Below are 27,974 nucleotides of genomic sequence, written 5' to 3' on the forward strand. Positions count from 1 at the left end.
CTCTCTCAAGAGCAGTTATCCATTTGTGGATGTCATCCCCACTTTTGTAGGGGGGCACAACCTTAGACAGGTTCCTATTATCAAAGACCCTATCTTTGTCCTTAGGGACAATGCTGCCACCAGTGGGTATAGACCCACTCTCTCTAGGTTGCCTAGCCTTGTTCAGTTTTTCTTCCATCAGGGCTACTTCTAGCTCCTGCTTCTTGATCCTCAGCTGGGCTTCCTGCATTCTGGCCTCATGTTCCCTCCTCTGAGGGGTGGTCATCCTTTTCCTGGAGTGACCTTGAGAGCCTCTAGAGCCATGAGAAGCATTGGAGTCACCTGAGAGATTCCTTTGCCTCCCAAGCCCTGTGTTAAGTCCACTGGGGAGATCCAATGGGATGATCCCATTGTCAGTCCCCAATAGCCTTAGTTTAGCTGGGCCAAGTATAACACTTGGCACTGGGCTAGTTCTCCCTTCATCATCACTACTCTCTGTATCCTCTCCACTTTCCTCCTCTGTAGTATGGTTCTCATCTAAGGGATGGCTATTGGAAAGGGGTACTTCTGTAGCATCTTCAGAAGGGGGGCCTCCTGTTCCTGACCCTAAGGGGGCTAACTGGGAAGCTTTCTTGAGCTCTCTCTGATTTTCATCATTTTGCAAGAGTTCTCTGAGCTCAGCAGAGGTAGGGTTCTTGGGCTGTTTAAGGCCTCTAAGAGTTGCCAAATGCCTGAGCTCATTCTGGTTAAGGGTAGCAAAGATGGATGGTGCCCTCTGGGGGTCACTCTCAACAGAGATGGGTACATTGGACCCCTCTGCCCCAGCCATTGCTCTTAAGTGTGGGTGGATGTGTTGCAATCTACCTACACTTGGGTTTACCTACTAAACCTATCTAGTAGTTGTAGTCAGGGTGTGCTACTCCCTTTGCTCTACAACAACTAAGTTCAGTAGAACTTATGTATATCTAATCTTGTTTTATATGTACCTACAGGTACCTATGTGATCTTTCAATTGGTAACCAAGAGATTACAATGGTAAAACACAGCAAGCTCAAATCCAACCGCTGCTCACCAATGTGAGAAGTTGGCCTGGTATATGATGCTCACTAGTTAAAGTGATCACCTTGTACCATGCCAAGCAACCTTATGGTGTGGTTGTAAGTCAACCTTTTCGGACTAGCTGCCCTAGTGGTAGCGTAGGCTAAGCAGTCTTTGAGGCTAAACTCGTGAAGCGTGTTAAGCCAGCTGTTTTACCAAATGCAACCCCCTTTTATACCAATGAAAGGACACCACACAGATATATATTCAAAATATATATGTATTTATTTCTCAAAGTAACCCCTAGTCTCTTTATGAGCACAGGAGCACAAATCGTCAAACAAGATTACAGTAGAATACACAGAAGTTGCACTTTATATGGATAGGCCCTGGTGGCCACTCGAACCATATACTAAAATAGTGGTATAAGTACCACGAACAGAAAAGGGAAAAGGCCTAGGGCCTCTAGAATCGCTGGGCCTACAAGGAGCTAACTTCAGTTAGTGACCAGGAGGTCCACGGGTGGCGTGTGCAGAGCAAATAGTCACACGCGTGCTCCCATAGGTTTCAATGGGTGCGTAAAAAGTACAAAGTTACTGCAAAGAGGATCTTCCGGATGGACTAGGAACTCAAGATTTGGAACACAGGCACTAGAGATGTAATACTACACTTGGGCACAGGTGTGCCAGCTTTACCTCACCCACAGGAAGCGGGTGCATAGGCCTCGAAGTGCGTCGGGTTTCTTCTATCTGTTCCGTGGAGCTTGAAGACAAAGATGCTGCAGGCGGTCGGTCCAGGAGTTATGCAGTGGATCCAAGAGTGGATCGGAGATGTTGAAGACCTGTAAGCAGAGGGGACAGTGTTCACAGTCACTAGCTAGTGACCAGCGTGGCACCAGGTGGGTACCAGGCAATGTCGGGTGCAAACAGGAAGAAAGGTGTAGCTTGTCTCTGCAGCCACGTGGTCCCTGGAGGTCGACGACGTCCAGGAGTCGGTTCACGAGCTGTCCCACGCAGGCTCACGCTGTCGGCGACTTGATCGAAGCAAACAAGCCTTGGCAAAAGCAATTGTTGTAGGAGATGAAATAAGCTGATGGTTCTGACCAGCAAGGTCAGAAGGACTGCTCCTTTGGAGGGGAGCAAGGGCCAGTCTGGAGCAACCAGACCAGCAGGGTATTTCTTGAAGTTCGTCGCCAAGATGGCTACTAGCCAGCGGGCCAGCAACCGGTTAGGCGCGTCGAGTGGCAAAATGCAGAAGGGCCCCACGCAGATCGTGGAGATGCTGGAGGGCTCACCTTTGGTGCAGATGCTGCTCGAGGGTTGGGCTTCTCAGATCCCAAAGCAGAACTTGGAGGGAGCCTCGGTTGTTGCACTTGTCAGCTTGTCGTGGTCGTTTCAAGATGGCTGGCTCCACGTGTCTCGGTGCCTCCACGGGTCTCCTCTTTTCAGGGACTGTGGAATGGGCGGTGAGAGGTCTGGAGGTCCAGGTCTTGTCAGTCTCTGGGCTCGGGCTCCGGCGGGAGGCGGCGGCAAAGCAGACGTTGATTCGCTGGATGGTGCTTGCGTTAGCAAGGTGGTCACTCCCTGACCACAGGGGAGATTTCCTTCAGTCTTCTGTGCAGCAGAATGTCGAAGTTCCCGTCTTCTTCTTAGTTTCAAGTTGATTCCAGGATGTCTGAAGTCTTAGGACACAGCTCCTACCTTTAAGCGGATTATAGGGGCCGGACTACCTGCTAGGTCCCTCCCTATGGGTGGGACCAGGAAGGGGGGTGGTTACACCCCCAATCCTTTGTCCAGCTCGCCCCAGGCCCGGGACTGGTGTGCCCCAGGACCGGTTTGAACTGGCATATGCACCGAGGCTCCTTGTGAGCCACAGGCATGTCTGGTTTCTTTCAAGCCCTACCTGACCAATACACAAAATCCTGTCTGGGGTGGTGCATGCACCTCCCCTGGCAGAAAACCCTTTGTCCACACCTCCCAAGCTGGAAGGACTCCCAGCAGCAGGAGGGCAGACTTGTGTCTGTGGTGGCAGCATCCATTTTGTGGAGCTGAGGCTATGTCTGATTTTACCCGGGTTTCAGGTACTGTACATGTCGTGTCCCTCTAGAAGGGTGGAATGCTAACCCCGTCGCCAGAATTGGCGAGGGGTTGGTATTCCAATTCGTATGACACCTTACTCGACATGTTTTGATAAAGCCAAACCAAAGATAGCATTTAACCGCGAGGTTCATAATGCACTTAAGAGTATATGGTATGACGATATCTGGAAACAGTAGAAGGAAGTTGTTCCGACCACTGCAGACAGGCTCAGCTCATGCCAGAGCACCATTTCACATGGAACCAAGCACTCTGCCCTCAGGATTGTTAAGGCCTGCCCTAGGAGTGACTTATAGGTTACCAGGTGTCCCATTTAAGGTTAGGTATAGGTATACTACACCTAAGTAAGAGGTGATTACACCAACTTACCCCAGCTGAGTGATCAGCCAGTTGTGTCAAATTGTTAGGCCAAGCCTGGGGTGGCATAATACATGCTTCAGCCCCTGGCAGGCCTTGGGTACACCCATGCCCTGGGTACCAAGTGTACACTGGTACAGGGGCTGACAGGGTGATCCACTTCCAATTGGTTATGCACCTAGGGTGCATAGTTTTAATTTAGTAGATAGAACAGCAGGCTGGGGGTCTGATTGGCAGGCCCACAGCCTCAATATGTCAAAAACCAGTGAAGCAAAAAGCAAAAATTTGGGGTGACCATAGGATAGCATTCCCTACTCTCCTACAGCGGGTTTTATTCTCATCCGTTTGTTTATAATGCTTCCGAATGTGTGCAAACGGGGGTGGGTGGTGGGAGGCTGAACGGCTGGCACAGGGGGGTGGGGGTGGAGGAGGGGTTGGGAACGACATGGCTCTCGAATGGCCGCACAGCAAGCTAAACGGCTCCGGGTGCCATTGTGGAATGTGAACGGTCTGACGGACTATGGTGCTCCTTCACGAGACGCACCTGAAAGGGAATAATTACCTAGCCCTTAATCTGTTTGGGTACACCCTCTTGGCCCACGCTGGGTTCACTACTGGGTCAAGGGGAATGGCGATTTTGCTCAAAAACTCAATGCCACTAGTTGTGAACCGCACATGGTCGACCACCTGGGACGCTACGTGGCGCTCACAGGGATGAGGGAGGGCGCACCCCGAATATATGCTCTGTATATATACCTCCTAGGATGCATTGGGGTACGTTTCCAGACCCTAGCAAATTGTTGCTCGACATGCCCCTGGGAACCTTGATTCTGATCGGAGATATGAAGGAGACGCTGTCACATGATTTAGATCGAGATACAGCAGCCTACAGGAGTACGGGGCGCTGCCGTTGAAGGTTTTCGCAAGCACAATGGGGTTGGTAGATCTTTGGAGAGGGCATAACCCTCGCACAAAACACTACACCTATAGTTCAGCGGCACACAGCAGTGGATCACAGTTAGATTATATTTTCACACGCGCTGTGTCGGCTGGTCTTTCGGGCCGGATGCCACAGGGCCTGTGGAATATCGGACCACTCTTCGGGAGAGTTGTCTATGTGGGGCCCGGTGAGGGACAGGTCTGTACGCCCACGTCTGGACCCGTATCTAGTTAGACCACAAGTTCCAGGACAGGTATCGGTAACAAACAGAGCAATACTTTGCGGATAACTCTGGGTCCATGCAATCTTATTGCGTGTTGTGGGAGGCATACATGGCGGTCTCTAGGGATTTTGTACTGGCAACAGCTGGGGTTAAACGTAAGGAGAACCGGGCACAATGCGACAGTTTGGAACAAGAGATAATGTCGCTTGAATCGGCATTAGGATTGGACCCCGGGGCAATGCAGGGCTCAGACACACCATTCAGCTCAAACAAAAGGAGCTTAGAAATCTAGGAGAAAACCTGGCCAGAGCACATGCGCTAGCGACCCAGAGGCATGTTTACGACCTGGGTGACAAAGCCAATAAACTCAGCATGGCTGGAAAGGAGGGACAGAAGTCGTAACTGGGTCTCTGGAATCCGAACTTCCGAGAGGGCACCACAGGTGCGGATATTGCGGAGACCTTTGCTCAATACTATGGGTAGATTTACCAATCGCACACCGGGAGAGCGGAAGATGACTGCAATGAATTTCTAAAAGACATAGTGCCGACAAAGCTTAGTGTAGAAGACAGGGAAGCTGCTGACTCGGACCTGTCAATAGAAGAAGTTGAAGGGGCCATGGCCGGTATTATTGCACCATACATGCTCGACATGTTCCAAGAAGCAAAGGCAGTGGGCCAACTGCCGAGAGACCTGCGAACGGCGCCCATTGTCACGATTCCAAAAAAGGGGAAGCCTCAGGAGCTCTGCAGCTCCTATAGGCCTATCTCGCTGCTTAACTTTGAGGCCAAAGTGTTGGCGAAGGTGTAAGCGAACAGGCTAGGCTGGGTCGTTCAATCTTTGATACATTCGGACCAGTCTGGCTTCATGCCCCATAGGAGCACCAGATTAAACCTCCGAAGCTTATATGGAGTGATGCATATGGTTTCAGAACAGCCGTAGATGCCGGCAGCACTCCTGTCGCTTGACGCTCATATGGCATTCAACAGTATCGAATGGCCATACCTGTTCGCAGTTTTGGCCAAATTGGGATTTGGCCCGAGCTTCCGTGAATGGGTTGGGCTTGGCTTGGGTCAGGGTGAAAGGGGCCATGTCCAGGGTTCTCAAACTGCATAGGGGTGCACGGCAGGAATGCCCGCTCTTGCCGATCCTTTTTGCGCTCGAACCACTGGCCTCATGGGTACAAAGGGACCCATTGGTATGTGACATTGATATAGGAGGGGGCTGGGAAGAGCGTATTTCCCACTATTCGGACGACATCCTACTTTATGCCCATAGATCTAGACAAACATTCCATAGACTCATGCACATTATACGATCTTTTGGTGCGTACTTTGGGTACCGCATCAACTGGGATAAATCCCTTGTGTTCTCGCTGGCAGGAGAGCCTCCTGAGTTGACGTCAGCGTGCAAAGACCTGGTGCACAAAGCGACTTTTGAATACCTGGGAATTTGGATTACCAAATCTGAGGAGGACATTTTTCACCTAAACGTACACGCACAACTAGATAGATTAAGGGGAGATGTGGCACACTGGCGTCGCCTACTGGTGTCTCTCACGGGACGTGCAGTCTTGTTTAAAATGCTGGCTCTCCCGCGCCTACAATACGCGATATAGAACACTCCCTTTCTGATCCCAGAGGCCTTCTTTCGTGTGATTTAGTCAGAGCAGCGTACGTTGCTGTGTGTGGGGGGTGGGGGGGTAAGAGAGTCTCAGAATTGCCCTTCAGAAGCTACAACGGAGGGTGTATGAGGGAAGGCTGGCGGTACCAGATATTAGAAAGTATTACTGGGCGACACAGCTTGTGAATGTCAACGGGTGGGTATTCTCTTCGACCGAGGAGCCCGCATATCGGGTCAACCGAATGGCCCTGGGTGGGGTAATTATCTCTCTGCACTCTACACGAAAAGAAGGCGTAAGAAGTTCATCCCTACCCACAAGTGGACGGTGATCACAGTATGGCGGAAGGCAACCGAGACAACAGGGTGGGAGGCAAAACTAACAGAGCAAACCCTGTGATGGGAGGGGGGATTATCTGGCTGAAACCGCACGCCTTAAGGGCTTTCATGGATGGAGCAATATTGGCATAGACCTCCTGGGCGATGTTTGGATAAGTGGGAAAATGTTAGCCTTTGCCACCCTTCAGGCAGAATACCAGATGGGGGAAGGGTGAGTACTTTTGGTATTTGCAGCTGCGACACGCACTTCACTGCCACTTGAAATAGGGGGATTCGCCCCCAGAATACGCACCACTGGAGGATAGGCTTCTGCTTGATCCAACGATTGATTGCGCCATATCCCTAATGTATAGGAAACTGATAAATACCTCACCAGACCCCCTGGGACCACTGAGACAGGCGTGGGCGCCGGACGTTGGTCTCATCGAAGATGACTGGGCAGAGGCCCTGCAAACCCCCAGAGGAATAGCAGTGAGAGCACGGTTCTGATTAGTTCAACTCCAAATTCTTCATAGGTCATATGCCCTCAGAACCGTGCAATACCGTATTGGCAATTGTGTATCTGAGGAATGTGTAAGGAGATGTGGTGAGATCAGGAAATGTTTCCATATCCTATGGGCAAGCCCCAAGATTCAGAGGTACTAGGAAAATCTGTCCCAGGTGATGTCCACTTTCGTTGAGACAACGGTCCCGGTAGATGCAAGGTGGCATATTTTAGGTGTGACTGGGGATATAATCTGGCCCTTATGGGCCACAATCTGGCTCGCATTGGCGGGTGCGGTAGCTAAAAGGAATATTGCTCGGCTGTGGGGCGCAGAGGAGGTACTAACTGTTGAATGCTGGAAAACTGACTCGGACTGGTGTCAGCGGACCGAACAGACTGTATACCAGAGCAGAGGGTGCCCATGCAAGTGGGAAAAGATTTGGGGGGCATGGATGAACTATAGGGACCATTGAAGAACCACATGAGGGGGGCCCATGGTCAGGGAGCTTGCAGCTTCGGTTAGTGATGAACACCTAGGGGCAACAGTGGTCTAGTGGGAATGTGCACTGTGAAAGGATGCTATGTGTTTGTATACGCTGAACCACCACTATGTATATTGTACTGTTTTTATGGAAGCATCTGTTTAATGGTAAATAACAGGAATGAAAAAAAGTCCATTGGTTTGTAGGTTGTATACCTGTAGATTCACAAGTGCCCACCCTTCTCTCCAGAAGAAAAGCGCTGATTACTGATATTTTCCATATGCTTTAACAATGTTTACTTTGCACGCCATCTTTTTTGTCACCACACCACCTTCTTTGACACTGCACTCCTATCACCCTCTCAGCAGAAGGCAATCTGAGATGGAGCCAGTGTGCGGGTCTATTGTGCACAACGGGTCTTGTGACTCTATCTTGAAGAAAAACAAGTTACAAATGTCTGGGGCTAGCACTAGATGCAGAGCACGTTGATCTGCTATGCTACATGCAAATAGTTGTACTGTAAGTAACTTGTTCCTTCATTTGGGTTGCTCCTCTACCACTTTTGGGTGGACTGAGGAAACATTTTAGATCAATATACCATATGCCTTAACAATGCCACTCTTCACCTCTAGGCACATCCCTTTGCTCCATGTTCTAAGGGTATAAATCGATAGACCTCACCACCATGGGATTTATACACTCGCATACCTGCATCCCTTTTCATACGCTCTCCTACAATCATATGTAGGCTTAGCACTTACAGGGATGCGTTATGAGCAATTTCTGCCACACATGCACAGAACCGAAACTTGGGTCAAAATGCACTTGCCTACTTGTCCATGACTGCATTTAGTGCTCAAGTGTGCTAACCGCAAAGAACATATGCTACTTGTACATAAATGCAATTTAGTGGTTCTCCAGGGGTAGGCAGCAGTATATAAATGCAAATAGAATGTGGTATAGCAAACCTTTTTTTCCACCAGCTGCACAGTAAGTTTACATTATTTTACCAGTGAGACCTTATTAGTATTTAGCTCTACCACCGTCCCTTTACAAAGAATTTTTCACTTCTGTTGTCCATGTAAACTACTTCTCATTGCTCTTTTGTGCTGGAGGAACAGAAAGACCATTACCTTTTTTAGTACTTAATTTGAGCTTCTTGGGGGAACCAAACTTATTTGCTATCTTCTAACTGACCTATGGCAAGAGAGGCGGACAATGAAAGGAGAAATAGAATATAAAATTGACAAAGTAAAGAAGACAAGCATTTACAATGCAATAGGTCTCACATTACTGAAAGTTTGAGCTATTGGTGTTGCATTATTATTAGCTCAAACATTCATTAATGCGAGACCTATTGCATTGCAAATGCGTGTTTCTTATTGAGGGTGTGTGTCTAGTCATGATCTCTCCCCGTCTGTTCTCTTCCCACTGTGTTTTTTTTAACAGTTAATTTGAAGTTGTTTTCTGTTACTAGTTTGTTGCTTCCTTGTGCAGCAGTGTTTGCTTTCACGAGGGATTTCAACTTGCATGATTGATTGTCACTAATGCATTCATCTGGGCTTCTAACTTTTCTTCTGCCTTTGTAATTTCTGCCCAGCCTGTACTTTATGTCTTCTCTTCCTGTGCCGAGCACCTCTGTTTGCTGCAAGACGTGCTGTAAATCCATTCATGCGCAATGTTTTCTCTCTCTGAACACTGCACTGATGAGAGCTGGCCACCTTCTTCTTCAGTGCCCTTTATTTTAACTCAATGTAGCTGGTGTTCTTGCCTGCTCCATGTTATATTGACCCTTGCAGCAAGCCAATGTATTTCTATAGTGGTTCACTTCAGTGCAAGGTTCATTTCACTCTCTGCTGTAATTACTCTTTGAAGTTCTCTGTTCCAGTAACTCATAAATTATTTTCTGAAGATGCCACGCTCAGTGCCTTAAAACAATTGTGTGTTTTTGCAAATGTGTGACCCTAGGCAAGACAATTTGCAGCTGTGCTTTGTGTAAAAGTTTAAGTATAATTTGATGTTGTTTAGCAGCAGGCAGTCTTCAATTATCAGAAATTAGGTAACAAACTTCAAAGTTGTTTTGCCCAGGGCCCTCAAAATTCTTAGGAGGACTCTGGATGCCAGCAGAGCTATCGATGGGCACTTCCAAATACCTTGTTGTTCTAAGTAATCTACTATGCCTGGTATACTGGACTATGTCTGGTATACTGGGCTGGGTTGGCAGAGTCTGACTCGAGGAAGCTGGTGAAAGAGTAAACTAGGTTGCAGGTCCCCACCCTCACAGTAATAGGCGCTCATTATGAATGACCTGGTAAAAGGAGCTGTTAATACAGCTTCTTGGGGTGGGGGAGAGCAATTGGGTCTGCGGTGCTGTCCACACCCTGTGCATAGAAGTAAAGCAACTCCTGTAGAGTTTCTTTTGGCCTGCCCGGGTGTCGTCATGGATACCTGAAGAGGGGTTCCATGACTGACGAGGTTCTTCCTGACCCCGCTACTCTGCCCCTCACCTCGGCTGGTAGTTAGTAAATAGTCATAGCTAGTAAATAGCTGGTGGTTAGTAAATAGTAAGTTTAGATGGTACTGCAAAGGCTTTCATTTTAGCTTCACAGGGTGCCCTCTAAAATCCTGGTGGCTCTTAAATTATGCAAAGTAAAGTAATTCAAACGGAAAACTCCATAATTAAGTATGTGTGTTGGATTCAGAAGGGAGAGTGCTCCGCAGCCAAAAGTATCATCCTGCAACAATCATCCAAGCATGGCCGCAACACAATATATTGCAGGCAGTATATTGGTTACTTCCACATCTTGAGCATTGTAATTTGAAAATTAAAATTCAGATCAGCCCTGAAGAAGTTGGTTGGAAAGAATTTGTTCAACGCCGAAATACGTTTTGGAAAGTGTTTCTCTGAAGGAGCCGGTGCACCATAGACTGATGCTTAAACCTTTTGTGAAAAATAAAATCTCTTGAAGACTACTGCATACATGATTTTCGACCTTTTCTGACTACATTAACTCTGAAGATTCTCAGCTTTGGAGTGTACTCTTGTGGAGCGCTCAGGGATTTATTTATATTACATGGACACTGTCTTCCTTCGGGAACATTGGTGGCATCTCCCCTTTAGCACTCTATTGCTTTTCATTTGTCTATATTGATTGTGATAAATGATTCTTTCGTTTGGGAACAATTGTAAAATTTGGGCTAGTGTGCACTGACAATACCTGGCCTCCAATTTTGACATGTAATTTATTCATGGTATCACTTTCGGACTGTGCCTCAAGCAAGCTCAGGTTCCTTTTTAGGTCTCGGGACCATCCGGTCTGCCGAAGGCAGAACCGGAAGTCAAGAGATTTAATGTTTTGGAGAAGAGGGGCTTGAACCCGCCCCTCTTCTCCCCTGTTCTCCATTGGCTGGCCTCTTCAATGCTGGCCAGCCATTGGAGAAGAGGTCCCGTCACTCCGATCAAGCCCCGTCCTTTTCGGATCGGGGGCGTGTTTTTTGCAGAAAGTCTAATTATCTCCTCCAGCCAATGGCTGGAGGAGATAACAGCAGAACACGCCCCTGAATCCAAAAGCTCCGCTGCCTTTCTCCGAGGCATTTCTGCTTCGCCTCGGAGAAAGGCAGTGGTGTGCTTGTTTGCATTCTCCACCGTTCCCCGGCCGGCCGTCTCTTCAATTCCAGCGTCTTAGAAGAACGCTTGTTTGCATTCTCCACAGTTCCCCGGCCGTCTTTTCAATTCCAGACCACAAACAAAAGCCAAGAATTAAATATCTGTACTGTCACATTCCACTCCCTCCAACCCCCCACCGGTGAGAGTGGTCTCCCTGCACACTGCCCAGTCCCTCTGCTCGTTCTTCAGAGGTTCTCTTGTATGCCTTTTCTCCCGCCCTTCACACACCCTGCCCTCTGACTCGCGGGAGGGGCGCCTGGTCTGAACTTTGCTCTTCGCTGCCTGGGAGAGCTGCGCACAGGGTTGTTTTCCCTCCTCGCGCCTTCTCGCGGGTGCCCAGTGTCACTCCCCGGGGCAGGCCTGCCTCCCTTCGCGCAAAGGCGCTAGGAAGGGCTGCTTCGAGGGGCCCTGCGAGGCAACAGGCAAAGGACACAGAAGCAACGCAATTTCAACCCAGAACATGGGGGAATTCCGGACACAGCCATTGGAAAAATGCCTATGAAACACGAGGAGATGTGAGCCCTGAAATTACAAGGAGATCCACATCCTACAGTGCAACGGGGCGGCCTCTAAAACCAGACGGACGAGTCCTCAGAAATTTAACCTCAAAAAGGACGGCCAAAAGCGGTGAGAACTTGCCCTAGTGACGCTGGTTATTTAGAACCGAACTGCCTTTAGATCCCCGCCGTGTGCACAAAGGGCATCTGAGACGAGAAACTGTGGCTTGTATATAATATTGAAAAAGCATCCACTTGAAGCCCTAGTGACACCACGACAATGTTACTGCTCCTGAGTTTCAAAAAGAGACAACAATATAATCATGCAGTGGCTGAACTCGACAGATTAAGAAATATATCCCAAATTATATATAACAGTCGGTAGACGCATGCCTCTACAGTGTTCTCTTATATTTTGAAACCAGAATTGGTCAAGTTCGTATCCTTTCAAAGTTCCCTTTTCAAACAATCATTATCAACGCCAAGTCTGGCCCTGGCACGGTAGTGCGATTTTTGTTTAGTATTAATAAAATTTGACACTTCAGACAGCAGTTTCAGCAGAGAGGACAAAGAAGGAATGGGCATGGAATCCAAATACTAATCATGCATATTAGTCTGGGCCACTGGCATTTTGCGATGCTGCAGCGTTTTCCTCATAATTATGGATTTGCCAAACTTCCCAAATAATGCTCGCATAATAAATCTCGCTTTTGAGAGTGATTAAGCTATTGACATTGTAAATAACAATGCCGTTTCTTTAAATGTTTTTAAAACATAAACAAAAATGTCATGAGCAATGCCAATAGCTCTAACTTTAACAATGCCGAGACCATTGCATTGTAAATGCTTGTTTTCAATTCCTTGGACAACAGAGCATGGCCAATGGAATGCATGCAGAGTGTGACCTCAGCACCACCGCATTTGTAGCAGACTTAGGCGTGGGTGGGTTCAGGGCCAGCCCTAAATCAGATTGACCAGAAGAGCACCCTGGGCAGAAAGAACATTTGGTGTTTGTTGTGGGGACTGGGTTCGTTGTGGTGGGACGGCAGGAGGTGTGAGGAAGATGGGAGGAGTCCATGGGGTTGATGGGGTGCTAACAATTAGGCAGAGGTAAATTAAGGGCTCATTACAAAGTATTTAACGGGACCCAATTTAGACCAATTGGGATGAACGAGCTGCTGTTTGCATCACATTAAGTCAGGCTGCTCCCTGCTGCACCCTTCGGAATATTGGCGCCCCGGGCCTAGGCAAAGCTAGCCAATGCGTTAGCCGGCCCTGGATGTGTGCACCCTATTCGCCAGTGTAAGCACCCTCTTCGTCATTGCCGTGGGCTCCACCAGTTTCAAGCTGGCCCCCTTATGGGTCCCCCGCACTAAAATCATTTCTTGAGATGTTTCTGGGCAGCAAGCAAGTTCTCCCACCTGGGGGGCGAATACCAGTTACTATAGCGCAGTGGGCATGCTGACGTAGGCTTCTAATCCACTGGGATACTTGCGCCTGCATTCGCCTGTGTTTCCTTCCAGGGCAGGAGCAGGGAGGCAGCAGAAAGCAAACCGCCCACCAGCCCACACGTGTTCACACCGCCAGTAGCACGCAGCGAGCAAAGCCTTTTATCGTGCAGATCAACCCCGTGATGATGCCTGGGAAGCCTGGCTTTGCAAGATTAGGAGCTGGATTCCACAGTTTCGATAGTTTGTGGATAGCTGCGAGGAGGCGGGGGCGCTGGTCAGATATGTCTGCACCAAGGCAGAAGGGCAGCAGGGGCTTAAAGGAAAGCGGCCATTCCCGGATCAGAGAGTGACATGCAAATGAGCTAAGGGCCCGTACGCAGGCCATTACCACGACGTGCCACTCAGCAAGTTGCGCATTTTAAATGCTATTTTTTTAAAAAAATAGAGTGGAAAAAATAACAATAGGCCAATGATTGCATCGGTCCTGTTTTTGAGAAGCGTGATGAATCCAACATCCTTTTGCTTTTGAAACATACCTTCCATTAGAGCCAGTACACAGCCATGGCACGCGTGGGTGTGCCCGGTGCCCTCAGACACTGGGGCACACGGGGGCGTGGAGAGCTCCAGTACACAGCCATGGCATGCGTGGTGTGATGTCGGGCCTAGGGCCTAGAAATAAATACTGCTCCACACGTGAACTGCAATGGTGGTCAGTGGAATGCCTGCCCACGCCCAGCGCCCTGGGCTCTTTATTGCTTCTTGTGCGTGCCGTCCGTGGGGACGTCGGGCGTACCCAACTACAGCCACGCTAAAGGGGGGGGGGGGTGTGACCCTGACACACACAAGGACCCTCGGACAATGGTTTGGTCCGTTGCGCAACACTACATTCCTCCTTTACCCAGAAATGAAAAACAAACAAAACACACCGCCTAACGCGGCACAACATCTTTAACAGTCTCTGAGTCTCATGAGGGAAACAATAGAACAGTCTTACTTGGTCTTGGTGGAGGTGCAGCCGACCATCACTTCAGGGGTTGACAGCGGGCCACAAAGTCTCGATACCTCTGGGATGGTCGCGGGCACGGGCGTAGATGGTACTTGCTCTGGCTGCGCCCGTCCGGTGGGGTGTGAAACATGTCCTCTGAACTGTCCGCCTCCACCGTGCCCGGGCGGCTTTGCGTTCCGTGTGACACCTCCTCTCTCTGGGTTTGCGTGGTAGAACTCTTTCCTGTACTCTCCGCCACGCGTGGATCATCAGCTCCTGCGGGATTCCGAGGGCCGGGAGATGGCGCTGGGTGGTAGTCCCCTATCTCCGGAAGGTCTTCCTCAACTTCATATGGGACTTTCTTGAAGAACGATACATTTCTAGTGACTTCTTCACCGTCCCTGATCGCCGTGATCAGGGTCCCTTTGACGTTTGTGACAGTCCACGGGGCTAGCTCGAATGGCAGGCGGAACTTTCCCCCGGGGTGGCGGTCCTTCACTAGCACCCGGTCACCGACTTGGATCGTACTGTCAGCGGCTCTCCTCTTCCGGGAGGCTTCCTGGTTGGTCTTTGTTCGGTTTTCCGTGGAGCGGTTGGGCGGGCTTGGTGACGACTCCCACACGGGGTGGTGCGGGATGGTATCCTGGATTGCTCGGCCCAGACACAGGCGGCTCGGAGGGACCCCTGTGAGGCGTCAGCCTGTATTCGCGCAGGAATTGGTAGAGGGCTAGCTCCAAGCTTAGGCCATCCGCTAGGGCGATCTGAATAGTTTTGTTTAGAGTCCTCATTAGTCTCTCAACTTCCCCATTTGCTTGCGGCCACCTCGGGGTTATGCGTCGGTGCTTGATGCGGTGGGACTGCAGGTACTCGGCCAACTCAGCGCCGTTGAACGGTGGACCATTGTCCGTGCGCAGCTCACCTATGAGTCCGTGGGTGGCCATGATTTTCTCCAGCTTGGGGATCACCTCCGTTGCGGCTGTCGAGGGAAGGATCTCTACCTCTGGGTATCGCGAGAAATCGTCTACCACCACTAGCATGTATCTTCCCCAAGGTAAGCTGCCAAAGTCAGCACTGGCTCGTACCCATGGTGAGGTAGGGCCCTCTTCAGTGATTACTGGTGCTGGGGGGTCGGGTAGGCTGGTCGCCAAACACACAGGGCATCGCTGGACCGTGTCCTCTATCATCTTGTCGAGCCCCGGGAACCAGAGCTTGCACCTGAGGCGGTTCTTTGACTTGACGATGCCTTGGTGTGCGCCATGCGCCAGGAGGGCGGCTTGCTGGGTGAGGCTGCTAGGCAGCACCAGGCGGGGACCTCTCAGGAGGCAGCCCTCGGGAGACACAGACAGTTCGTTCCTGACAAGGTGGAGCGCCTTCAGTGATGCTTGAGCCTCTGGCGTGCGAAAAGACGACGGACTTTGGAGCGGCTTCCAGTTTCCTGACGTGACCGCTCGGATTGCCATCTGGAGACAATCATCTTCTTTGGTAGCTAGCGCCACTTCCTCCAGTGACATCGGCAGGGGTCTGGACCTTTCCACAATCATCCGGACATATTCCTCTGTGGCTGCAGCTTCCGTGGCTTCCGCGTCCGTAGCCGGGCGGGCATGTCTGGACAGGAAGTCGGCTGGGTTTCGGGCGCCTGGTCGGTACTCCACTGTGAAATGGAATTCTTGAAGCTGGAGTACCCATTTTTCTATCCGCGGGGGAGGGCGTGACGAGGAGCCTTGGAACAGCGGGACCAAGGGTTTGTGATCCGTGATTACCACGAACGGGTGTCCATACAGGTAAATGTGGAAGTGGCGGCACCCCCACAGGATGGCGATGGCCTACTTCTCGATCTGCGAGTACCGCTGCTCCGTAGGCGTGAGGGTTCTGCTTGCATACGCGACGGGGGCCCACTCTCCACACCTTTGCTGCTGGGCCAGCACGGCCCCTAGGCCTGTCGGGCTGGCGTCCACTACGAGTTGTGACTCGTTCCGGGGATCGAAGTACGCCAGGGTCGTGTCGGCTGAGATCGCCTCCTTGGTTTTCTGGAACGACTTTTGCTGTGCCGGGCCCCACTCCCAGGTGGCGGAGGCTTTGGTGATGTCGCGGAGGGGCCCAGTGAGTTCGGACAGGTCTCTGATGAACCTCCTGCAGTAGGTGACCATCCCCAGAAAACTGCGGACAGCCGTCACGGAGGTAGGCGCGGGGGCCGCGTGGATGTCCTTGACTTTCTCCGGATCCGGGCCTATTCCTTGGTTGGAGAATCGGTATCCGAAAAAGCTAATGTCTTTACGCAGAAAATCGCATTTGTCCCTGTGGAGGGTTAGCCCTCGCTCCTGAAGCCGGGAGGCGTCGGATATGTACGTCCAGGGTTGGGGCGTGGACTAGAATGTCGTCACTGACGTTTAAGACGCCGTCCAGCCCTTGTAGGACGTTCTGGATAATGTTCTGGAACACCTCCGCTGCACTCGATATCCCAAAGTTGAGCCGGGTGTAGCGCCAGAGGCCGGCGTGTGTGGAGAAGGTGGTGATCGGGCGGGAGTCCGGGTGTAAGAGGATCTGGTGATATCCTGATCTTAGGTCCATTTTTGAGAACCACTTTGAGACCGATAGCTCTCCGACTATGTCGTCTATGGTCGGCGTCAGGTGGCGTTCGCGCCTGATGGCAAGGTTGGGGATGCGCATGACAACGCAAATCCGCACTGCATCCGGCTGTTTCGGCTTCTTGGCTACTACGATGGGTGACACCCATGGGGTGGGTCCGCTCACCCTTTCGATAATTCCTGCCTGCTCGAGTGTCCGTAGTTCTGCTTCTACCTTGGGTCGTAGGTGAAACGCAATGCGTCGGTGCCGGAGGGCCACCGGGGCGACTGACCTGTCGATGTGGAGGTGGATGGCGGGTCCTTTGAGACATCCGATCCCTTCAAACAGGGCCACATGTTCCTGCACCAGATGGTCCAAATTGCGGGTTTGGACGTTGAGTGCAAAGTGGATCAGACCCAGGTCTTGGGCTGTTCGGCACCCAAGCAGGAATCCCGTTCCTTCCTGTGACACGTATACTTTGGTTTGCAGCCGAGTAGTGTCGTGGGACAGATCTGTCCTGAAGGCCCCGCACAGGCGTAGTGGGCGATGGGTGCCATAGGCGTATACTTGCACCCTCGTTGGATGGAGTGTCGGCGCGTTCCTCAGCGTCCGGTATACACTGGCGGCCATCAGGTTGATTGACGCACCGGTGTCGATCAGAGCGGCTACGGCCTGGTCTTGTACAGTGACTGTGCACATGGGCCCTGCCGAGGGCGTCGCTGCCAGGGTGTTGAGCATCCGCACGACATGTACAGAGGCTACGTCCGCCTCGTCGTCGTCCATGTCGCTGCTGGTGGAGGTGCTGGGTAGTGGTACCAGCTGTCTTACCCTCCCAGGCGGGCCTCCTTGCTTCTTTCTTGACGTTGACAGGCACACACTCGCAAAATGGTTGGCTTTGCCACATGCGCTGCAGACTTTGCCTTGGGCCGGGCATGCTCCTCTGTGAGGCGTCACTCCCCCGCACCACCCACAGGCTCGGCCGGGGGATGGCTGGACTGGTCTCGGGTTTCTCCGCTGGGGTTGCTTCGTGCGAGTGTCGGCAACTTCCGTCTTGAGGGCGCACACCGGCTCCGTTTTGATTGCGACCGCCGGCTTAGGCTCCATGTGCGCGGCTCTGGCCTTGGACAGTTCCTTTGATCGCCCTAGCGCGAGGATGTCACGCATGGGCATGTTGTCCGCCTCCAACACCCTCTCGCGGAGTTTTGACGACGCGCAGCCTTGGATGAATTGGGCGCGGATCTCATCATCCGCATCGGGGAGAGTGCACGTGCTGGCTAGCTTCTTCAACCTGGCGTAGAAGACGTCCACCGACTCTTCTGGGAGTTGGCGGGCCTGGCGGAGCAGGAATCGTTCATAGTCCGCGCTAGCAAACGGTTCAAAGTACGCCGTGATAGCGTCGCGCAGCGTGGCGTACGTCTTGGGCGGCCCACCTTCTACCACGTCTTTTGAAATGTCATGGATCGCCTCACCTCCTAGGTGTAGCAGCATGGCACGCCTCCGCTCAACCGCGACGTCCGCCGCCACGAAGTAGTTCTCCAGTTGTTCCACCCACTTCTTCCACCGTGCGGCTTGAGATGGGGGGGGTGCCGGTGACTTCGAATGGCTCCAGGTGAGGCACCTTGGCCATGGTCGCCGAGGATGGCTGCGGGGGGCCTCACTTGCCCTCTTCAGGGATCCACACCAACTTCCCTGGCATAGTCCGCGGGCTTGTAGACTGCGCCGAGGGTCAGGGACCGCTGGGAAGGCGACAGAGTCGATCAGGGACCTTCCAGACAGAAAAAACGGGCCTCACGCGAGATGCGTGGGGAATGGCAGGACCCGGCCTCGTGTTGCACGCGAGATGCGTGAGACTTGGCAGGCGGGTCCTGGCGCTGCGCGCGTGCAGGCTCCGCTGGAGAAGCAGGCTTCCGGGGAGGGAGGAGGCAGTCGTCGGGGCCTGAAGGAGCCGCCGGGGGCACAGCCAGGCAGGTGAGGCCAGCAGGGGGACCTCGCAGGGCGTCCAAGGGCCAGAGGCAGCTGGGGGCCACACGTGCTGAAGAGGCCGGGGCCGGAGCACCGCTTGCTTCGCGGGGCAGGGTCTGCTGCAGGTGCTGTGAACCGCTCCTTGGGCAAGAGCGTGGGTTCACGGAGCATGCGATGGGGTGGCGAGACCCCCTCGTCGCCAATGTGATGTCGGGCCTAGGGCCTAGAAATAAATACTGCTCCACACGTGAACTGCAATGGTGGTCAGTGGAATGCCTGCCCACGCCCAGCGCCCTGGGCTCTTTATTGCTTCTTGTGCGTGCCGTCCGTGGGGACGTCGGGCGTACCCAACTACAGCCATGCTAAAGGGGGGGGGGTGTGACCCTGACACACACAAGGACCCTCGGACAATGGTTTGGTCCGTTGCGCAACACTACACGTAGGTGCGCCTAGCACCCTCGGAGACACGGGGCGAGTGGGGGCTCCAGTCTACGGCCTTGGCACGCGTGGGTGCGCCCGGTGCCTTAAGAGGCCCGGGCCATGTATCCTGTGCAGCGCCAGTGATGCATAATTACCAACAATTATGCAATCCGTGCAAGGGCTCAGGAGCCGTCAATTTATGAAGTGATCCGAGCGAGGCCCGGCCTGGAGGCCGAGGCTGCCTGTGTTTGCTGCCTGTGCACGGGCAGACACCAGCATGCCATGGAAGCCACACCACAGGGTGCAGCGGCTGAACACGGCAGGCCTGCCATGGGCTGTTGTGCGACTTGAGACAAGAAGACGGACCGCACCACCCGCTTCAGGTGTAACAAGACGTCAGTGGTTTATTCATTTCGTTGCTTCCCTGGGAAATGGATCCAAAAAAGAATCCCGCGAGTGGTGCGCGTGCGCGCCACAGCAAGCCATGTGGTTTCAATTATCGCGCCTGTGTCTGGGTACGATAATTGAAACCACATGACAGCCTGGTGCGCGTAATAGACACCAATAGGCCGTGGGCAGAGCAATGCACCCGCCTTTGGCCTATTGTGTGCTGGCTTTGTAAACAAGCATTTACAATGCAATGGTCTCGGCAATATTATAGGTAGAGCTATTGGTATTGCTCATTATTTTTTTAATCATTTTTGTATCCCTAAATAAATGGCATTGTCATTTCTATTGGCATTAGTTTTTTTTTTTGCATATGTGATACCTATTGCATTAGAGAGAGAGTGAGGTATTGAAATAGAGAGTGAGGTAGTGAGAGAGAGTGAGGTAGATAGAGAGTGAGGTAGTGAAAGAGTGAGTTAGTGAGTGAGGTATTTTCTGACGTAGTGTGATAGAAACAGTGAGTGAGGTTGTGAGATAGAGAAAGATTGAGGTAGTGAAAGAGAGTGAGGTAGTGAGGGATGTTGTGAGGTATTAAGATAGAAACAGAGAGTGATGTAGTGAGGTAGTGAAAGAGTGAGTGTAAGTGACTTAGTGTATTTGAGAGAGAGAGTGAGGTAGTGAGATAGAGAGAGTGAATTAGTGAGTTAGAAAGAGAGAGTGAATTTGCGAGGTAGTGAGAGAGTGATGTAGTGAAGTTTTGAGAGAGTGTGTTGTGATATAGTGAGGTAGTGAGAGTGAGATAGAAATAGATAGTGATGTAGTGATAGAGAGTGAGGTAGTGAGATAGAGAGAGAGTGCATATAATGTATTTTAACCTGCGTGATTGTTGGGAAATCTGACGTACATACCCCTCCCTCCCCCCAATCTTCCTTAAGAAGCTACCCCCTGTGCATTATGCGAGGCTGACTGCAAATAATCGAGTCCTGTATTTCACAAGAAGCATTGACCAATAACCACTAACAAGAAGAGCTTGTGCCCCAAAAAATTGCCCAGGGCTGTCTGCCTTGCAGAATTAGCAGAATACCTGGGTTATTGTGGATATTGATTATTGGTATAAGATTTTCTTATATAGTTTGTATTTTCTGAATATTCATAGGGTTTCAGAGACTTTTTATCAGTAGGCGATTTGGGCATGCGGTATTGATGTATTTTCTGTTTTTGTCATAGTACTAGAGTGCATGGCAGCTTCTGTTAATAGATTATTGTTCCTGAATATTGATAGAGTGCCTGTGAATTTTAATTAATGGGTTACTGTTTCTGAATATTGATTGTGTACGAGGCCTTGTATTGATAGGTCTGTTTCTGGATGGGGTGTTTGGGACATTGTACGAAAAGATTATGGCTTTGTTCCTTACAGGTCTGTTCCTTCATGGAATCCTTGGATCAGGGGACACCAGATTGGGCGAGACCACCCGTGGTATTCACTGGGAGTGAATCAATGTAAAAGGCCTGCACATGGCCTAGTCATTTCTATATTGTTACTGTTGTGGCATCTTGAATGCTTAGAACCAACCACTCACGCACAAAGGTTTTCTCCTTAATCCACTCACTGGTATAAAACTGGGAGTGGGGGATCCGAGAAGTGGTATGTTCACCCCCCTCTTCTGGGCGCTATATCTGATGCCGTTTCAGATTGAAGTACTGGATCTTACCCAGGAAGAGTGGCATAACTAAGGCCCCCCGCAGTGCGGGTGGCCCCCTCAGCACAGTAGCCAGGCCTGCGAGGCCCTGAGTGAGGGGGTGGGGCTTCAAGTTTGGGGACACCACTCCCCATGAATACTTCTGTAGCCTGGCCCGTGCAAGACCAGGAGAGACAGGCCCTCTGCAAGAAGGAAGCGGTGGGAGGTGGGGAAGGGCGGTCTGTGTGTGTGGCCTGTTAGCCACCGAGCCCAAAGTTGTGAGGCTCCCAAGAGGCAGAACTTCAGATGGTCGTTAAAACATAAAAGGAAGATAGCCTCGTGAACATGTGTGACGCAGGTCTCGGAAGTGAACGAGAGACTGCGGAACTGTGGGGATAAAAACACCCTAACCAGGCTCGGGGTGTTTTGTTTTAGGAAAGGAACAATGTCGGCAGATATGGTCGCTCCTGGTGCCACGAGGGAGCACCTGAGACACACAGCAAAGGGCGTGTGCAGCTCTCTGCACACAGGCCACACACAGCAGCCTCTAAACACTGTTCTTCTGCATGAACTGCCAGTGTCGTATTCAACCCTAGCTTTTAACCAACTTATCAATCAGTCAGGGGCTTGTAAAGCGCTACTACTCACCCATGAGGGTCTTAAAGCACTGGGGGAGGGAGGGGTAATCTTTGCTTTAAAGACTCGTGGGGGGTATGTAGGATGTATGACACTCTCGGACTCAAAACAAACAGAGCTGAAACAGGCGGTGCTAGGAATTTTTTTGACGGAAGGCGCTGGTGGTGGTGCCAAATTTGGTTTTGCCCTTGGCGCTATTTACACAAAGCCCCCCATGTGTTGGTATGCTTGTTGGGGTGGTTGTACACAAGGCGGATTCTAGTATGCCAATGGTTGCGAATTAAGAGCTGGCAGCTGTTGTATTAAAGCAACCTTCCAAACAGCACTTAGCAGCGCTGGCGTAAATCAAAATACCCCCCTCCCCCACCGCAAGATGTGATGGAGGGGCTGAGACTCCCACGTCACAAATATTCAGATGTCTGGGGCTGAAAGGGGCCCTTAGAGATTGGGGGTGGCTGCGTTTGGCCCCTGACACGCAGGGCTGAGAGCCGAACCCCGGGGGGGTCAACACTGTGGAGCCGCGAGGATATCAGCGAGATGCCGGGGAGGGGGGCGGGCAAGGGGCATACACGAGCACACAAGCTTCTCTAAATAAAAAAAACACATACTACTCAGGCAGTTTCAAACCCAGCAATCGCGCACACAGTAAACAAACCGGAAGAAGCAGCCACCACGGAGGCAGACACAAACTACTGCAGAAACAGCCACACAAACAGACGCAGCACATGCATAGACACATTCCTGATATCACCCGCATGACTTGGCTCGAGATGATAGGGACGCTCCCTTGGCTCGCAGCCGACACCGCGCCAGCGACAGATGCCACCGCGAGGCAGCGGTGCATAACTGGGGAGCGAACTGGTTCCGGGACAAGAGGCTAGAGAAGTCTGAAGAGAGCGCACTGAAAAGGAGATGACGGAGCGAGAAGGGAGCGAAAGAAAGGGAAGAGAAAACGAGAGAGGGGAAACGCACGTGGGCAACTGAGTTTTATGGCTCCGGCGGCCATGTTAATGTGACAACCCAAACAAGGCAGAGCAAAAGGCAAGCACACTACTGCCTTTCTCCGAGGCAAAGCAGAAATGCCTCGGAGAAACGCAGTGGCGTTTTTCGGATTCGGGGGCGTGTTTCTTTTTCTCTCCTCTTGCCATTGGCTGGAGGAGAGAAAAACACGCCTAAAAAAGGGCGTGGCTAAAAAGTGGAAAGAACAGCACGAAACACGCCCCCGAATCTGAAAAAGACGGAGACTCATTGGAGGGACGGCTCTCTCCTCCAATGGCTGGCCTCCGTTTAGGAAGCTAGCCAATGGAGGAGAAGCAAAAAGAGAGGCGGGCTAAATAGCCACTCTAAGAAACATAAGATCGCCGGACTTCCGGTTCTGCCTTCGGCAGACCGGACGGTCCTCGACCTAAAAACTTGCACGCAAACGCCAATAACGTGCCCCAAAAGGAAAAGCACACGCTCGTGCGTGTGCCATTCCTAGGGCAGCTTCTGAAACCCCATTTTTACCTACTAAATGTCTCGCACTGCACGAGCAGTTTTGCACACTGCAACGCTAGGCGGGAGACCTAAAAAAGAGTCTGCAAGCTGAATGGAGGTAGGAAGTGCAGGGTAGCAGAGGAAAGGGACATCAAGGCAGACATGTTAGTTTGGAAGCCCCAGCACGCTGTAATGTTGGCGGCGAGCTCCTAAAATAGAACTTTGGGCCTTTTTTATTCATTATTTTAATTCTTTTTGCAAATTAAGCACCGTCCTGCTCACTGAAGCTGTCAGTAATGCAGACACTTTGCATAGCATTCTTATAAACTTTCTTTAATTGTAACTTTTCTTCTGACGATAGGTACTAAAGTGTTTGTGATGCCAAATGGAATGTTGAAGAGCAACCAGAAACTTGTGGAAATCATTGAGAAAGTGAAACCTAAAATCCGGCTGCTCATTGAAAAATGCAACACAGTAAGTGTTTACCAAGTGATAGCATTATTTCATTTTATTGTGATCTACTCCCAGCTATTTAATGTTGGCATCCTAAAAATGGTTTGTCCCGTAGCTCATCAACTCCCTTTGTTTTGTGATATCTATACATTTGTGTTTTTATGGGTATTTTTATCCGTAATGTAGATTGTTTTGAATTAATATACAACTGACTCAAAACTTCCTTTGCTCAAAGCACTGTCATTTTAATTTGTCGGCAGAAGATACTTAATTACAAAGAGCTGAAGTCCTGGGATACAGGTAAAATATTACTGGATAAAGTGGAAACGTAATGGATAGGTTCTCCAGAAAATGAGAAATAAGGTCTAGCATGTGGGGTTTACCCTGTTGTAGTTAAACTCCTGCTTAACACTCCTATTTTTGCATGAGGAATATGCTTACATTTTTAAGCTGTTAGCCGGTCCAGAGGTTGTTCCTGTGGTCGATGGCAGCTGTCCAAGTCCTTGCCTACCTCTCACGGTAAGCCTTGTCGCAAGGGATCGAAGTTGCGGCCTTCTGTGGCTCCTTTGACTCACAATGTGGATTCCGGAGACTCTGCATGCCCTGGCGCTGAGGCCTTCGCTTAGACGTCGCTCCCGCGCCTTCCTGCTTTTCCTGAAGCCGGGGCGACTTGGACCCAGGTGCAGCAGTATTTCAATGCTCTTCCTCTTGTCTTTGGACCCTTTCCTTCCTATGGAGCGCCTGCGGGACCCAAGGAGCTGATAGGTGCAGACACTGCGACCTTGCTGGCGTGTTCGCCCTCAGCATCAGTTCGGGTCTTGGGCACGGTGGTGCTGGTGCATGGCCCCTTGGGGTTGCCACTTGCGGCATCAGCTGACCCCCCTACACTACGTCAGTGGTTCCTCCGGCAAATGTTATTACGATGCCAGAGGGCTCAAAGCCGGAGTCGATGCACAACACTGTTGGGAGTCTTGCGGAGTCTGCTTCCCCTTGTGTCCATGTCGCTGTTTGCGCCGACCGATGCCCATCCACCTTTCCATGCCAACGTCAATACAGCGCCGCTCGACTTATTTTACGGGACCAATGGTTTCTGTGGGTGCTTTACAGGAACAGTTGGTGGAAGGACATGAGGAGGTGAGCAACCAGTGCTTTTAGATCCTTCTGTGTTGGACAGCTGGATTGCTGAGTTGGGTGAAGAGAGCTGGTTAGATTTCACCCCTGCTTCTACTCTTATCTCCTTCTGGTCTTGCCTCAGAGGTCAGTTCTTCTTTGACAGAAGTCTTGAGTGGTTGATGTCTTACAGTTGACTGCCTACAGTGGAGAAGTCGACAGACCCACTTACTGAAGTTCTTCATCCTGGCCAGTCGGGAATTGAACCAGTGCTCCTCTTTAGTGAGGCACTTTCTGATATTTTATGGGGGACAGGGGCTAAACCTGAGTGTGGTATGCTTGTGGACCGTATTATTGCCCACAAGTACCACCCTGCCCCAATAACCCCACTTGCCTTTTTCGTCAGCCTAGTCTCCACAGTTTTGTGGTCCAGGACGCTACAGATTCCCATGATATGGGTAAGCTTCCCCATTCCCCACTTGACAAAGAGTCCCGAAAGCAAGACTTGTGGAAAATGTCTTCTCTTCCACTAGTGCGCATTTACGCTCCACTAACACGATTTGCATCTATTCACGTTTTTCCCGTGTCTTGTTGGATTCCTTGGCACAGCTATTGCCCTTGTTTCCAGAGGCTAATAGGAGCGAACAAAACCAGTTGATTTTGGATGAACGCCAGGCAGCGAGGTTGCTTATCAAGTGTTGAATGGACTCCACTGATTCAATTGGTCAAACCATGGTGTCTGCTTTAGCATTGCACTGGCATGCATGGCTTCAGACTTCTGGATTTTAATACGCTGTCCAGTTAGTCTTATTTGACATGCCGTTAGATGGAGCTCACCTATTCGGTGCCCATTCAGATGCTGCCTTACGTAGGTTTAGGGACAGCCGGGGAGGTTCAGACCCTTTGCCTGCCCCTTTTTTTTTTTTTTTTTTTTCCCCCCTCATTCTACGATCAGAAGGGGATGTCTCTGTTTAAGGTTTGCCCCCCCTTTTGTCTTTGTTCTTACAACGCTGTTATGGGCGTTTTACAGCAGTCATTAGATCTGGTGTTTCTGCCTTGATTTTACCCCCCCCTTCCACCCTGTTGTCTGTCTTGAGACCCTGCATGGGGTCTTTTCCTACCTGTAGGTGTTTTTTTTTTTTATTCGCCCTGTTGTGGGAAGCCTCGATCACGAGATTTATTTAATCTTTCTGTGACATTGGTCACTTAAACTTAATGCTCTTTGTTCTGGTTTTTGACTGTGAGTCAGGATTCTGCTAATCCTGCCCTTTTACATTGGTAGCTCCGTTTCTTGGTTCACGGTTTTTCTTTGGCAGGCTCTTGTCTCACCCTTGTGTATCCATTCGGTGTATTGGTACACAGCTTTTGGGTTACACTCCTTTGGACCATTTTTTTGCTTCTGCATCCTTCCATGCAGAGACTTAGTCTTCGATTTTTACAATCAATGCTTGAGGCTGTTCGAGGCATATGAGCTGTAGATCGCATACTTTTGCATAGATCGCCATCTGGTGTTGAGCTCGGATGTTTGCACTTTGTTATTGTAGAAGTCTTTGTAATCACAAGGTAGGTGACTCCTTCTTTGGTTAGTAGTGCACATGGGCATGGACTCCATCCTTAGATAGTTTTTTTCCACAATCGGGTTCGGATGTAATTTGCTGCGCTCCGGGTCGACATCGTTTCGATTCCCCTTCGATGCACAAAACTCTCACCGATCGGTATTGTTTCGATCGCGATCTCTCTCCGCGTATCCAGTTCCAAAGAACTTTTCGAGTCCGGTCGTCGACGTGGGCCGTTGGGCCAATCGGCGTCATCACCCAGCATATGGAAAGGACTCCATTTAAAAAATGCAAGGGTGGGGCAAAATTTCCACACACAGATCGACACGAGGTCTGCAACCTTTGTCTCTCGCCAGAACACGAGAGTCGACACTGCAAGGCCTGTGACTCTTTCAGGTCTAAGAAGACTATACGTGATCGCCGGGCTCGACGTCACGAAATGTCCAGATCAACAGTTTCTGTGCCGGAAGACGTCTTCGAGGCAGGCACCGAAGATCCGGAGACCGAAGATGATCAAGCCAGTGTCTCCGAAATCGACGATTCAGACTCAGAAGACCATTCGATTACTCCAGGTCAACGAACCGTGAGTACTGACGTCAACACCAAGGCTCTGAAAAAAAACACAAGGCTCTGGTAACACCTTCCCCTTTGGGTCTGGGTCGACACCGAAACAAGACCTCCGAAGCCCCGCCTCTGGGCCCGGCTCCGAAGCCCACAAGGCCTTCAGGCAGCTCGGGATCGATCCAGCCACACCACTGCCCAAAAAGCCATCTTCGGCACCAAAACATAAACCCAAGGTCTCGTCAACCCCAGAATCTTCGGCACCGAAGCCAAGAGTAGCAGACTCTTCGGAACCAAAGCAATTTCAATCCAAGTCCTTGGAGCCAAAAAAAACAACTAAATCTTCGGAGTCAAAACTCCAACCAAGCAAAAGGAGACAAAAACCCCTCCTAAAGCTAAGGAAGACAGGCCAAAACACCACTTGGAGCCGAAATCCTCGGCGCTGAAAAAAGACAGCGGATTCAATGAACTTTTCCATCCAGATTCACCGGATCCTAAGCAAAGAACTCTCCATATTGATCCCATTACTAGCCAAGTCACCTCCATACCACCTAAGAAGAGAAAATTGAACACCTTAGATACCCTCCAAGAAAAGACTCATCAACCTCACCTATGAGGCCTTTCTCTCCACCTCCACAACCCACAATCATTGTACTCTCTCCAGCACACTCTCCAGTGCCTCCTCTTTCACCTGCACCACAAGAGGATGATGAGGATGTAGGGAATGAGGATGAGGGAATAGACCCACATCACACTGATACAGATTATGACACACACCATACCCCACCTCATGACTCTTGGGACGATTACAATGTCCCAGATGTGCCGGAGTCAGATATATATCCCTTCAGACCATCCCCCCCCAGGTGATAATGTAGTGTTTGTGCAACTAATAAATAGAGCTGCGCAATGCCATGGGGTTCATCTGCACTCAGACCCTCTAGAGGAAGATTATTTTACTAGAGACATTCTCCCAGCCACAAAAAACAACAAATACTCTCCCTATGCTCA

The 27,974-nt window shown here is 50.7% G+C and overlaps 1 long non-coding RNA gene across 1 annotated transcript in view; it reads left to right on the forward strand.

Moving 5' to 3' along the window:
* The first annotated feature begins 23,643 nt into the window (after positions 1-23,643).
* The window catches only part of LOC146770468 (uncharacterized), a 48,102-nt gene continuing 43,771 nt past the window's right edge, over positions 23,644-27,974 (forward strand). The window contains exon 1 of the long non-coding RNA XR_014975670.1: positions 23,644-23,757. This is a non-coding gene — a long non-coding RNA (uncharacterized LOC146770468). The remainder of the gene's footprint in view (positions 23,758-27,974) is intronic.

Source organism: Triturus cristatus, unplaced genomic scaffold, assembly GCF_964204655.1.
Source record: "Triturus cristatus unplaced genomic scaffold, aTriCri1.1 SCAFFOLD_515, whole genome shotgun sequence".
Taxonomy (NCBI): domain Eukaryota; kingdom Metazoa; phylum Chordata; class Amphibia; order Caudata; family Salamandridae; genus Triturus; species Triturus cristatus.